The sequence below is a fragment of the Struthio camelus genome, chromosome 4 (assembly GCF_040807025.1).
Source record: "Struthio camelus isolate bStrCam1 chromosome 4, bStrCam1.hap1, whole genome shotgun sequence".
Classification (NCBI taxonomy): Eukaryota; Metazoa; Chordata; class Aves; order Struthioniformes; family Struthionidae; genus Struthio; species Struthio camelus.
In genome coordinates, this window is record NC_090945.1 from 36,072,662 (window position 1) to 36,086,194 (window position 13,533).

General features: G+C 44.7%; 1 protein-coding gene and 1 long non-coding RNA gene across 4 annotated transcripts in view; one reads left to right on the top strand and one right to left on the bottom strand.

The window, feature by feature from the left end:
• Positions 1-987, bottom strand: part of NR3C2 (nuclear receptor subfamily 3 group C member 2) — a 225,010-nt gene extending 224,023 nt beyond the window's left edge. For all 3 annotated transcript variants that reach the window (XM_068942249.1, XM_068942248.1, XM_068942250.1), the window contains exon 1: positions 744-987. The gene's annotated coding sequence lies outside the window, so the exon portion shown is untranslated. The remainder of the gene's footprint in view (positions 1-743) is intronic.
• Positions 988-5,548: 4,561 nt separating this feature from the next.
• LOC104153362 (uncharacterized) lies at positions 5,549-9,883 on the top strand. The gene is made up of 3 exons (XR_696223.2): positions 5,549-5,909; positions 6,983-7,126; positions 8,415-9,883. It is a non-coding gene; the product is annotated as an uncharacterized lncRNA (long non-coding RNA).
• The last annotated feature ends 3,650 nt before the right edge of the window (positions 9,884-13,533 follow it).

Genomic DNA, 13,533 nt, shown 5'->3' on the forward strand with positions numbered 1-13,533 from the left:
CGAAGTTCAAAAACGCCCCCTTTTTCAAAAGGGGGAGAAGGAGGAGAAGAAGAAGAAGGGAAAGAAAAAAAAAAAAAAAAGGACGCCGAGCAAAAACTTTCAGCCGAGCCGTTCCCAACTCGCTCCATAAATAATCCCCCCTCAGCCCTCGGCTTGCAGTCGACGACAATGACGCACACTCCCAAACATCAATGAAAACGCGCGTCCTCCCCGTCCCCCCCCGCCCGGGCTGCTGACACCCGCCGCGGCGCCGAGACCCCCGCTCCGGCCCCGGCCCGGCGCCTCCCCACATCGCTGCGGTGCCCCGGGCCCGGCGACCTGGGCCGCCGCCGCCACCCCCGTAGCCGGCGGGCGGGCGCGCACCTCTCCGCGCCGCCGCATCCCGGCCGGCGGGGAGCCGGGCTCGAGGGCGGCAGCGCCAACACCCCCAAGATTTGGGTGTCACGTGCCCCCCCCTCCCCGCGTTTTCGTAGTCTTGCCAAATATCGATCCCCCGCTCCTACCCCCGGCAGGCACGGGCCGTGGAGGCGGCGGCTCCCGGCACCGGCGCCGAGCAGCCTCCCGCCGCCGCCGCCGCCGCCGACGGACGTGTCCTTTTCGCTAAGTTTTCACTGATGCCGACGGGACCGGCTCCGCCGGGCGGGCGCGCACCGTGCGCGCCCCAGCGGGCCCCCTGCGCGCCCGCCCGCCGCCGCCCCGCTGCGCGCCGCGCTGCCCCCGCGCAGTTGCCGCGCTGCACTCACCTCCCCTACGACATGGTGGAGCGGCTGGGGGAGGCTCGGCCCCCAGCTACCGCCAGCAAAACCATCCGGGAGCCCCGCCGCCACCGGCACGGGCAGAATTAGGAGAAGGCAGGGGAGGGGAAGAGAAGAAGAAGAAGAAGAAGAAAAAAAAAAAAAAGTATGCGGAGGAAATGCTAGGCTCGACGTCGGGCACCCAGGCAGGGCTTTCGCGGCGGGGTCCCCGGCAGGGGGCTGCAGCGGCGGCAGCGGCGGCGGCGCCCCCGAGCGCGGCCCCGCGGCGGCGGCGGCGGCGGCGGCGGCGGCGGCGCGGTGCCCTCGGCGCGGCGCGGCGCGGCCCGGCTCCCGCTGACAGCTCCCACCATGGACGCCTAGGTGGGTGGGTGTTCCCCGCGTGTCACACCCTCGCCCGCCGCCGGAGGGGAGCGGGGGGAGGGTCCAGCACCGGGGCTGGGGGGGGAGGATAATTTAAAAAAAAAAAAAAAAAAGGAGGGGAGTGGGTGGGCGACAGAGAGAGAGAGAGAGAGAGAGACACCCTCCAAATAAAAAAAAAAAAAAACTTATGTCATTCCAGGTAAAACTCCCATCTGCGCCACCAAGGAAGAAGAGGGAGGAGAGAGTGCCGAGGGTGTAAACTTTTTTCCTCCCCCCGCGGTGCTGGCCAGCCCCTCGCAGCGCCCGGCGGCCGCGCCGTCCCCGCCGCCCTCCTTCTCCGCCGCCGCCTGGCCGCTCCCGGCGGCTCGGCCCGGCCCGGCCCGGCTCGGCTCGGCCCGGCGCGGCGCCGCGGGGTTTCTCACGCACGGAGGCTGCCGCCGCCGCCGGCCGCGGTTCCTGGTTCGCGGAGCCGCCGGAGGAAGGGAAGGAGGGCGGGCGGGAGGCGGCGGCGGCGGCGGGGGAGGAGTATCTCCGCGCTCCCTTCCCCGGGCGGAGCGTCGCTGCCGGCCCTGGCGGCGGCGGCGGCGGCGGCGGCGGAGCCCCCCCCCCCCCCGCCCCGCTCCGCTCCCCCCCCCCCGCCGCCGCCGCCCCGGAGCCGCCCGCCCCGCTCGGCCCCGCCGCGCCGCACGGCGCCGCCGCCGAGCCGGGGCCGCCGCGGAGGCGGCGCCGCGGCCGAAACTCCCCCGTGGAGCTCCCCGAAGTTCCCCAAAATGGTGTGTGTGTGTGTGTCCCCCTCCCCCCACCACCACCGGGAAGGGGGGGGGGGTGACCGCGCCGGTGGCCGCGCTGCACGTCCCCCCCCCAACACCGTCATATGGGACCCGGGGGAACCGGCGCTAGCGCTGACACGGGGTTTAAATCGATATTTCACTCGTGGCTATGAGCTTGCAAAGCTGGCTGCTCTCAAGTTCGGGGCGTTGAACAGCCTTTCATTTCGACGCCTTAATGAATAAATGGATAAATAAATCCGGCGTTAGAGGGAAGAAGAGTTGGCCATCTTTTGGTACCCTCGGTGAGGCGTCTTTATGAGGGCTGCTCGTGACAAGGGTGTTTCAGCTCTGCCGAAGCCCTCTGCCCGGCTGGGGCCTTGACAAACGCAGCTTTTTATCAGCCGTTGTTTGCATCCGTCAAAGTTTGTGGGTAACTTGATCAATGTTGAACAGGGAAGCGTAAAGTGCTGGTAAGGCCAGACTTTGAGATAACAGTGCGTTCAATAGCTTAATTTCACAATTAGTTTGCTATATTATTGGAAGCAAATCATATTTCACTGTGCCTACACTAGGGCTCTATTTTTAGCCATAATGTAGCTAAAAAGGAGGAACCTACTGAGATGTATTATAACTTAGAATGTGAACAATTCTATTCTCTCTCTTTTTACTCATTTTGTGTCATACATCTAGTTTGGAATAGAGATAATTTATAATGGAATAAACCCACAATGGATGGGTTAGAGGCTGAAGCTCCAAAGCAGAGGAAAGTCCCACGTAACTGCGTACGTAACCCAGCAAATCACAATAATGCGAAAGGCACCCAAGCGCGTTGGCTGTTCTATCAATAACTGCCGTGCTGAACACAAGTATTTTACGTTAATTTATAATATCGCTGTATTTGGCCGATTGGCTGCGTTCCTTTCATCTTCCTGCTATTTTTATTTCCCAGGGCAGAGGTGTAAATAAGAAAGAGCATCTGAAATGGCTGGAGGTAGTCTCAGCTTTAGCATTACATCCTTTAAAAAAAAAAAAAAAGGGAGAGAGAAATAAATTAATTTGAGAGCATGTATCTATCTCCTATCTTAATAGCAAATGTTTGATTTTTTTCCATTGTGTTACAAATAGAGATGGCTGCTGGAAGAATAAAGCACCCTTCCCAGTACGTGCACGATGCTCTCAGATTCTCCACAAATTCAGGAGAAACCTCATTTGTTTTCTGCTTGTGGTTCACAGGAGCACTTAGCTTTTTAGTGGTTGACACTAGATCTATTTTTAGCAGCATTTTAACAGCTGTCACTAACAACTACAATCTCATCTTGAACGGGAAAGGGGGATTATCTCTTTTATTCCAAAAATCAAACTACATGATTGTCAAATTATAAAACCCAACTTGGATGTCTCTCTGTGAAGAGAAAAGGCTATCTTTTGTGATTATGCTGGTGCCATAAAAAAGACCTGTCGTGGACTTGATAAAACGATACACAGAATTGGCAAGCTTTGGAAAGAATGCCATCCAAACGCATACAAACATATGCAACACAGTTTCCAATTCTGTTAAATGGGGTCCTGCTACTGCCTTCTGCAGCTGTGCAGCGCCAGGGGAAACCACAAAGTGTTTCGCCGTAGTTTTCCAAGTAGGTCAAGAGGAGTAGTGGGGACACCTCGGATGAGAAATTCTCTTCCCTTGCATTAGATTTTATAGGAGAGGTTAACTCATGTCAGACACATGACACTGAAAGCAGCAGACAGACAAGTGCAAGCCACTCTGTAGCAGATGTCATCTCTGTTCCTAAAGATAGTGGTAAATTTGCTATGGATAATGCATTACAAAACAAGATAACACTGAAACTCTGCAAGTGTCAAATTTTACCTCCTCTCAGGCTCACTGCAATGAGTGAATTTGTATTAGGGGCTGCAGGAGCGGCAATGTAGTGTAAAAACAGCCTACTGTACTGTCTTACTTAGAGGTCATGTGCCCTATTTTGAGAACTGAACCAAAGCGGATGAAGTTTTGAGTCGGTTCCAACTAAGGCAGCTGGGCATTTCCCACTTAGCTCTGGCTCGAACATAGGAAAGCATGCAATCGCGTGTACAAATATATTATTCCTTTAACTGTTATTATTCACCATAGGTTGATTTTTATGCCATTTGGCCGATGTATGTTTGAGATTTAAAGCTGATACGGTAGTTACTTTTCAGAAGATCGTCGCTAACTTGGAAAAACATTAGGCGTGATAGATGAGCGTTTACTTTCCCCATTGAACAGGTGCAAGTCTTGAGAGAGAGGAGGCTACAATCTTCTCTAATGCACTAGTTGTTTTCATTAAAAACCTGGTTTCCTGAGCCATGGTGAAAGTCTTTAGAATTCTTTACAAGCCCTGGAAAAATGGAAGTAAACATGTTTTCTATATGACATGTTTATGTCCTGCCAGACATCAATATTTAATCTGATTTAGTCTTATTCTGAACAATTTTATTATCTAATCATAGATAAATATTTTAGCCGAGCAACAGGACATGTTCCCTTTTAGCCTAGATTCTTTCTTTTCTTTTTATTTTTGTTTCCCTTCTCTTTTAATGCTCCTTAATGGTCCATGTTATAACTGTGGTTGAACCACATCTAAGTATAGTACAATTGCATTTCTAATGCGTATTGGCATTAGCAACCAATTGCTTGTGTGAAGGGCCAAGATACGCATTTGAAAACACAGGTTTCCAGTACTTTTCAAATCACAGTTTTTATCGATGATTAGCCCTGGCAGTTTCATCTGCTTCAAAATGAAAACTTCTTGCAAGGAATTTTATGTTTTGAATAATAGGTCTTGTTGACAATGGTAGGGTGAATGAAGCGCAAGTAATGACACGTATGCAATGCTCAGTATTTTTTGTAGCTTTAATACTGCTATATCTATTTACCTAGTTGATATTCAGCTTCTAGCTTGTTTACTACTTGCACTATTACTTGTAAGAAAATGTAACTTGTAAAAAGCAGACGTTAAAAAATTGTCATCACCTTAGAACCTCGATTTAGCTCAATATTAACAAATTCCAAACAATAAAAGGCAGTGGCAGCTAGCTGCATCTTCGTTTTTATCTACTATCCACTGGCATTTATACAGTATCAAACAGTAACTCATACTATAATCTGATGAAAATTTTCTAGTAATCATAATACTACTGCACCTATGCCAAAAATCCAGACATAGCGCTTAAGAGCAGTAAAAATAAGAGAGCAAAGAACACCCTCCAGCACTTAATAAACATATCAAGTGCAAATTGGAGGAAATTATTTAATCACTCTATAGGCTAGTTAATTTTGATGATTATTCAGGGTTCTGATAGGAATATGCAGTGTGGAACAAGTTAGTACTGTCAAGACATCAAGGTCATAAGTAAAATTTGAGACTTGCTGTAAAGAGGAAATTACTTTTTTGATTAAATGAAGGTGTAGCTTTAAATCTCTTATAGCAAAAGGAGAATTCTCACAGTATGCAATTTTCCAGATTCTTCCATAATCCTGAAATTGCATACTCTCAGATATTATGCAGTGAGAGATTATTTGTTATTGGGCTGCACAGTCACATTGGTTTTGAGATTTCAAAGACCTTCCTTTTCTAAATTTTTGAAAATCTTTATTTCCTGGAAAAGAGAAATTTCTGGTGGGATCTGCCCAAACTGTACAGTGGAGAGTCTGAAGAGAGCGATGCTATGAAGCTAAATTAAGAGACAGTTAAAGAAAAGCGTAAATTTAAGATGTGCCAAGACAGAAAAGGAAAATTTTCTATTGATTTTGGTGGAAGTTGCAACCCTAAATAGCATTTAATTTGTTGATTCTTTTCAGTGTATTAAATGCCTGCTTCCTATGTAGGCTATGGTCCAGCTAGAGGAGCTCATTCAGCGTGCCACAGAATACCCTGAGGCCCAAGCCGGGCAGGAGATCTAGCATGACTTGGAAGCTTGGTCCGTGTAGGATGCACGTCCCTTCATACAGATTTGGTCAAGGAAGGAATATATTTGCCACCAGGTACTGTAATCTAGTGTGCTAAGAAGGTGTCCTGGCTCTGAAGATGAAGGTCATACCCAAATTTATCTGGCCTAAACTAATTTTCTAGTGACCAAAGGAAAATTTCTCCAAGATTTTCCCACTGTGCCCTTCAATGCTTGGCCTACAAGCCATGAGGGGGTTTCAGGATGATAGAAGTGTTGATGCGTTGATGGGTTTGTCTCTAATAGCCCCAAGCAAATGCAAATAAGCAGAGTGATTCACACATGAAAATAGATTTCCTTACCAACTTAGTTGTGTGGCTATAGTTTATTATCTTTCATGTGAGTATAAATGGCACTCGCTCAGCTTAGTTTCGAAAAAGGTGCTGTCAGGATATCAATATGTCAGTATATCAGCTCTGGCTACTGCAGTATGTGAGCACCGCACAGGTGTTTTTCTTCAGAGCTCTGGAAAGAAGGGAAGCATTATCCCCATTTTATTGGTGGGGGGGGTGGAGGAGCAGAGGAGCTGAAGGATTTACCCGAGGTCACCGAAGAAGTGTGTGACAAAGCTGAGTATCGAACCCAGGCTTCCCAAATCCCAGTTCACTGCTTCGAATCACAAGACCAAATTTCCTTTTCGCCGGTCACCTTCGCAAGGTTGCTGTGGGAGCATGAACAACGTATAGTTAAAACACGTTTGGTTGTTGCCTGGGGAAGGCGAACATGCCACCGTTTGTTTGAATGTATTCATTATTCAAATGAATTAAAAAGAAAACCATATTGTTGGGGTTTTTATTATATGGATTAGCGGCAGCCACTAAAGATTCAGGTTACCTTGCCTGCTCGAGCCTGGTCAGAAGAGCCACATTCCATGAACGTGCAAGAATTTCTGGCATGAATTCTTGTACATGCACATTTACATTTTGGCTTCTGTGCATGCTGTTCTTGTGTTCACCACTTTGAACTCTGCTTTTCGTGAGTAATTCCGACAACAAAAATCGTTCCCTCATATATACATAGACAGCAAACACAGAAGAGGCAGGAATGTGGCCAAATGAAAGTAATTTAAAATGCTTTTCTATATTTATTTATTTTGCATTCCATTCTCAGCTCCGGCCAGACAGTCATAAAGTAGAAATTATGTCTCCCTCTCAAGATTTCTAAAGGACAATCAACCAGGACCAAAGGAAACCTTGCCTGTTTGAGGATGTGAGTTGGTCCAGGGCAGTGAATGACAGAGGGTTTAGCCAACAGGTATCGTTCTTCTACCTTATTTCAATTATGCTCTGTATACATGACTTACAATTGAAAAATTGAGCCATCAGAAATATTTTATGTTTGACAGGTACGCAAAAGACATGACTGACTAATACTATTCCTAAGTGTGAGGTGAGATACTAATCTTTTGAATTTGGATCTTTCAATTCTGTTGGAGGCAAAAGACACCTACCATCAAGATGGTAGTCCTGCAGATGAGCTTTACTTTTCAAGTCCTTAGCATTACTCTAAGAGTAAGAATAATGTATACAAATAACAAAAAGGAAGTACAGGCTTATTCAAGGAACTGGAGATACTGAGCTTGATGGATTTGCAGTATTTATACTCCTTTTATATTATTGTACCCATAGTGACACGTGATTTAGACCATTGGGAGAGAAAGAATTAGACTTTCTTTGCTGAGAGTCATAAATGAACAAATAAATGCATATGCTCCATGTCTGCACTTTTGTTTCAAAGCTTATACTGAAGGTAACTAGTTCTAAGGTGGTTCCTTCTTGTAAACACAATGTGGAGAGCAAATGAATACCGGGGACTGCCATTCTTTGTTGATAGTCAGTAGGTGTATATGCAGTAGATGTAAAGGTCTATGGCTCACAGAGCTTGCTAAGGTGAAACCGGAAGAGAGTAGATAATTACTCCATTTAAAAAAAAAATATTATAGTTCAATTACAGAAAAAAAAATCTAACGACAACTTGACTCTTAGTAACAAAAATAGGGGCTGGGACAAAAAATGAGGCATTTACGTCAAGGGATGACAGGGTATCCCCTTTAATTGATCCATTTAAATCAAAGGTGCCAAAAAGATGTTTTGTAGGTATAATGGGTTAAAAAAGCCTAAGGTACTTTCTCACGGCAATTCTGATTAAAATGAAAAAGAAGACTGATCCAGGAGACAAGGTGACACAGACAAGAAATTTATGAATTCACAGATTACTGGGCTACTTAGTAAAAGAGATGATAGATTAAGTGACCCCCCTTTTACGTATGAAAAAAGATAGTGAGTTCAAAATTGGCCAATTCAGTTTGGGATCTGTAAACTGGAGAGTGAGAGGGAGGGATTCCAGGTAATACAGATTGATATGAAAACTTCAGATATGCAGAACAATATGAAGAAGGCATTTCCTTTAGATGGACAATGAAAAATAATTTGGTGTTATATATTACCCAGAAAGCACATATATAAAATGCAGAAAGTATATGGATACTTAAGAAGAAAAAGCAGATATGGCATAAAATAATGGGTATCTATGACCTTTACAGCATATATGCAGCTTGGCAGCATGATTTTCATACCAGCAATGACAGTATAAGGTGAGTACAATTTGTGCTGGAAATGGCAAAATAGTGAAGGAAATGGATCCGGGAATGGCGGAAAGTGGTATCTCCTGATTAATGCCAGTGAGGTGCAGTCCATCCATCTAGCCATGTGGAAAACTTGAAGCATTCTGATGAAACCCGGTCATTTGCTCCTTCCATTCTGATCTTCCTCGAGGATATGGTAGTGCTATCTACTGACTGAGGTGGGTAGCTTCTTCTGGAAGTGCTACACATCTTTGGGAAATTTGACCAGCGAAATGTGGGACTTGGAGCACTCCTTCAGGAGTGGAGAATCTCTCAGTTTTTACAGGGAACTGAACTGAAAGAGGCCGCTGTTAGAGTTTCAGTGAATAAAAAGATACCACATTGCCAGAGGGAAGTTGATATGGGACTGAGCATCCTGCCTGGAGAGCAGAGGGGTGTCCACAGCCGGGAGCTGGTACCCTTGCGAGGCCCCTTCACCGGTCGTGGGTAGAGAGTCAGTGGGAAGACAGATCTCTAAGTCCTGGGCTGGGGAGATTTCCTCAGGGTGTGAGCCAGGGCCACTCCCCCAGGAAGGTGGAGAGTCGGATCCAGACTTTAAGCTGAGACAAGTAGAGATTGAAATGGGAGAGGAGTGCAACTGGAGAAAGGAGAGAGCAGAACTGTGTCTTGTTTGAAGCGCTCCTTTGATAATTTCCAGTTAGCTCAGTTAGAGTCCTTGGTTTCAGGAGTACGGTTTGGTAAACAGAGACCGGCAGTAGTTTCTGAAGCTCACAGTACGAGGATTGTTACAGAGGGACAGTCATTTGTGACTCTTGATACTAAAGGTTTATTTCCATGAAGTTTGGAAAGGGCTGGCAAGGGAATGTCAATCTTCAGGTGGAAAAGTGATGATACATAAGATACATATTAAGTGAGGAAGGCATTCCTTGTCAGGTCCCTTCATAGCCAAAATTTGAGGTTCCCCAAATTATGTTGCAGCAGCCGTGGTACTGAATAAGACATGACACTCCACTCCTGCTATGGACTACTAGGGAAAATGGTTCAAAGAAACCTTAGTGAGGGGTGACAGATAAAACAGTCTGTCAAAACCAGAAAAATGGGTCTCTCCCATCCTCTGCCTCTGTTTCTTCCCCAGCTCCCTACACCTCCGTAACAGCAAAAAGGGAGAGGGAGGCTGCAGACTTACATGTTACAAACCCTATCTGAAGAACATCCATAAATGACAGCGTATGCCTTCAAGTGTGCTTGGTGGTTATTCCTTGCCTGATGCAGCAACGGCCACATAATTATGTTGCTTCAGGGCTTGCTAGAATGTAATGTTAAATCTGATTCTAGTTATTGCTGTGCATCCCTGCTATTTTTACTTGTTGGATTTAAGTTAATAATATTTTGACATAGCCTAGTTCAGGTGAATGGATAGCTTCTTTTCGGAGATGAAGGGTTTGCCATAAGAAAAAAATACAGGATTTTCCCCAAAGTTAATGCCTATGTATTGCAAAGGGCAATGTTGAAGGTGTTGCTCAGCACAGGAAAAGCTTAATATTACAAAGGCATTGATGAAGGCGATCAAAGACACCATGAAAGTTACTGTACGGCAACAACCCGTAGATGCAAACACTTGAGTTTGTGCATTGGTCCAATTAGGATGCCTTTCAGGGCAGTGGGACACATCTGGAAACAAGAAGCCTCACTTTATAAGGATGGCAAAAAACATGAAGGAACATTTGGCAAGTGTGAAACTGAGTAGAAACTTAGGCTGGAAGTTTTAATAGTGTTAGGTAAATCCCACTGCTCTGGTGGAATAGGCTTTGGGGTGCCTTAGAGACCTGACAAATGGGTCCAGAACATTAGAAGATGCCACTTCTCTGGATTTTCCCCACAATGCCAGTGTAAATCAGTTGGCACCATCTTCTGTGAACGTTCATTTCTGTGAGCGACATAGGGACAGTGGTATTGTTGGTCCTCAGCTTTGATTTTGGGATGATGTATTTCAGGATGCCTCACTGTTTATCTGCAGAGACCAGCAAGCAATTTGTTACTCTGTAGTGTAACCGATAAGTCATGTCAGCTAGAGACCCAGCCAAAAGCCAAAAGGACTACCGTGGTATTAGCCTTGCACCGAATACTGTGTGGTAAGACAGTGTCTGTGGCATGGCATGCAACAGTTTTTCTTACCCTTTCAGATTGCCAACTGTCATTTTTTGGAAGCTGGCAGGATGTCGTGACTGGTGCAGGGGACTTTTGATTAGGAAATTCTGAGAGTGATGATATGCATGTGTCTTCTTTGGGAACGTCCCCGAACGTGAGCTTCTCAAGCCTGAGAGACAGCAAAGCTTACCGTGTCCCAGTGCTTGGCAGGTTTTTTTGCGTTTTTTGCTTTGTTTTTTTAAACAATACGGTCAGCTGTAACTGCATGGTCCTTGGAGGCATGAGCAAATATACTCTTTGTGTGCAGCTGGAGTATGGTCATCGTAAAAGCAAGTAGAACAAGTTAGAGTGCATACATTACAGAAGTGCATATTAATTTATTTTACGGGGTGTATTAACTCAGGAGGCACCATACTTTTGGTCTCTCACCTAGTTTCTGGAGATAGGTTAGCTATCTCCGCACTGCACTTTGTCATGCAGTGCAGACATACAAAGTTTGTTATCTTTCTTGTAAAGATATTCTGTCAAGAGCCCTTTACATGACAAGAAAAGTTGGGAGGACTTGTGTCATTTACATTGTAGGGAAGGGAATGTTTCCAAGCCAGCCAGTAATATGGATGGAACAGCTGACCTGAGGCTGGGTAATGCATACTGTTTCTAAAATAGATCCCATAGTTTCTCCAAAGAAGCCAAAGAACCGTGCAGTAATCCTCTGGGTTTTTTTCCCACAGTTGTTAGTCTTGAAGCTGAGGTAAGGGATTAGGGGAAATCAGTTGGCTAAGGAAACAAATGCTGATTTGTTAAGAGCTTCTCAGTACAAGAAAGAGGAATCTCACCAAATGCAAAAAAGAAGATTTTGGGGCTATACATTGACTGAAAGATAGGGACTCTAATTTTCATATCACAGTTACATGCCTGATCAACAAACACACAGCTACATATATATAGCTAAGCAGAAGATGCACATGCACATGTGGCTAGATGCTTATTTTACTGCATATACGCATGAATTCATAATATGTTTATGTAATAGCATGCAGGCATGCCATTAAGCACATGGAGATAAGTGTGGAGATGGAAAATTAGACCCACAGTATCTATTACATTCTAAAGTTTAGTGAAGAGTATGTTTCAGATCAACATAAAATTTTACTTTGGGTCAAGTATGAAGTCAGGAGTGGTAGAACTTTGGCGTATCGTGGCACAGATTAGCAATAGAAATAATACAAGTTTTGATTATTATTTAATTTTTACTTTTCTCTTCCTGACCTTAGCTCTTATTTTGTCGCACATCATTCTGTATCTGATAGCAGCTTACTATAGCCATATAAATATAATATTAAATGCCATTTTATTACCTGTTTGAGCAATACATTTATTTATTGAATGTTCCCTCTCAAAAAAAAGTATGTGTTTGTTTCTTTGAGAGAGAGTTTCAACAGCATGTGGCAGATTATTTTTAGTAAAACAAAGCAAGATAGATATCATGAAAGCAGGATTAAATATCTTTAAGAAGATGCTTGTATCCTTTATGTGCACTTTTGAATTGTGAAGTGGTGAGATAAATAAATGAGAATCACAGAATAAAATTCTCCGATTTACTTGAGTTAAAGAAGGTAAAGACTACGTGAAATATGTATGACGAAGCCGGATTCTTTGTAAGATAAGGTAGAAGAGATTATTCAGTGAGCCCAAGAAAACAGTCTTTATGAAGGAGACAACCACGAGGCTGCGAGTGATATAAACAGATTATATTTCTTGGAGATTAAAGTGAGCTTTCTGACATTTGAGAGACCCCAATAAAGTTGGACTGTGCTTATTATCATCTGTGGACAACATTGATTACCAGCCTGTTTACTTTAAAAGGAATTCTTTTTAGTCAAACGATGCAGTTTTAAGAACGGGAATGACCTCTGCAGGAGGAGGGGGAGTACAATTATAAATCATACCAAATGTGATTGAAACTCTCCCACAGGCAAGAAAGAAAATCAAATTAAAGCTAATATTGTATTACAAGAGTTTCAGTGGATGCCTTGGAGAGCTCTGCTTTTCATGTAAATGCTCATTTAGACTGAGGTTTACTGCCTCCTCAGAATAATGGAAAAGCAAAGCAAAGCGTATTTAATTGGAAGAGGAGGGAATGCTGAGGAAATGGATAAATTGCAGTTCACATTCTAGATTTTGCCTCCAGATCTAGTAGGAATCATAGCTCACTCTCTTAAATTGTGCAAAGGAATAAACTAATTGTATTGAACTTCAGTCCACATCACTTGGGAAATCTTGCTTTTCTAGTTTGTCACATCTTCTAGATTTTTGCAGCTTCAGATAATATCCCAGTCAGGTCCTTTTGCATGTCCTTGTGGGAATTGCCTAGTGATTGACAGCTTTGATCTGGAAATTGTTGCAGCTAAACTGTTACGATTCATATGGAGAGAACTGCCAAATAATTTGACAGATATATGCCAAGAAATGACGTATACGGATCTGTGAGCTGTCAGGCAAATTTTTTTTTTTAAAGGAACTCTCATTTTGAGTTTTGCTACATGAGTATGGTGAATATGGGGCATGGCCTGATTTGTGAGTGCTGCTTCTGGTGGGCTACAAAGAGTAGCCCATATACATGGTTGCTGACCATATACGTGGTCTGCAAAAGCAGGGTGCTGGGACTAGCGATGGCTGCTGTCGGCAAATCCCAACAAAATGTCAATCAGAAATTATGGATTTTATGCTCTTGGCACCAGCTCCCAGGCAAATAGTGTCATGCCTGAAAGAGTGTGAAATCAACATAAAATGTTTCCTGAAAGCACATCTTAAAAAGAAACCTAGGAATAAATAAGGTCATTTTAACTGAGTTCAGGATGGACCTAAGAAAACCCACATCATATTGTACTTTTGCACCTGCTTTTTTCTCTTTGGTACAGAACTGCTC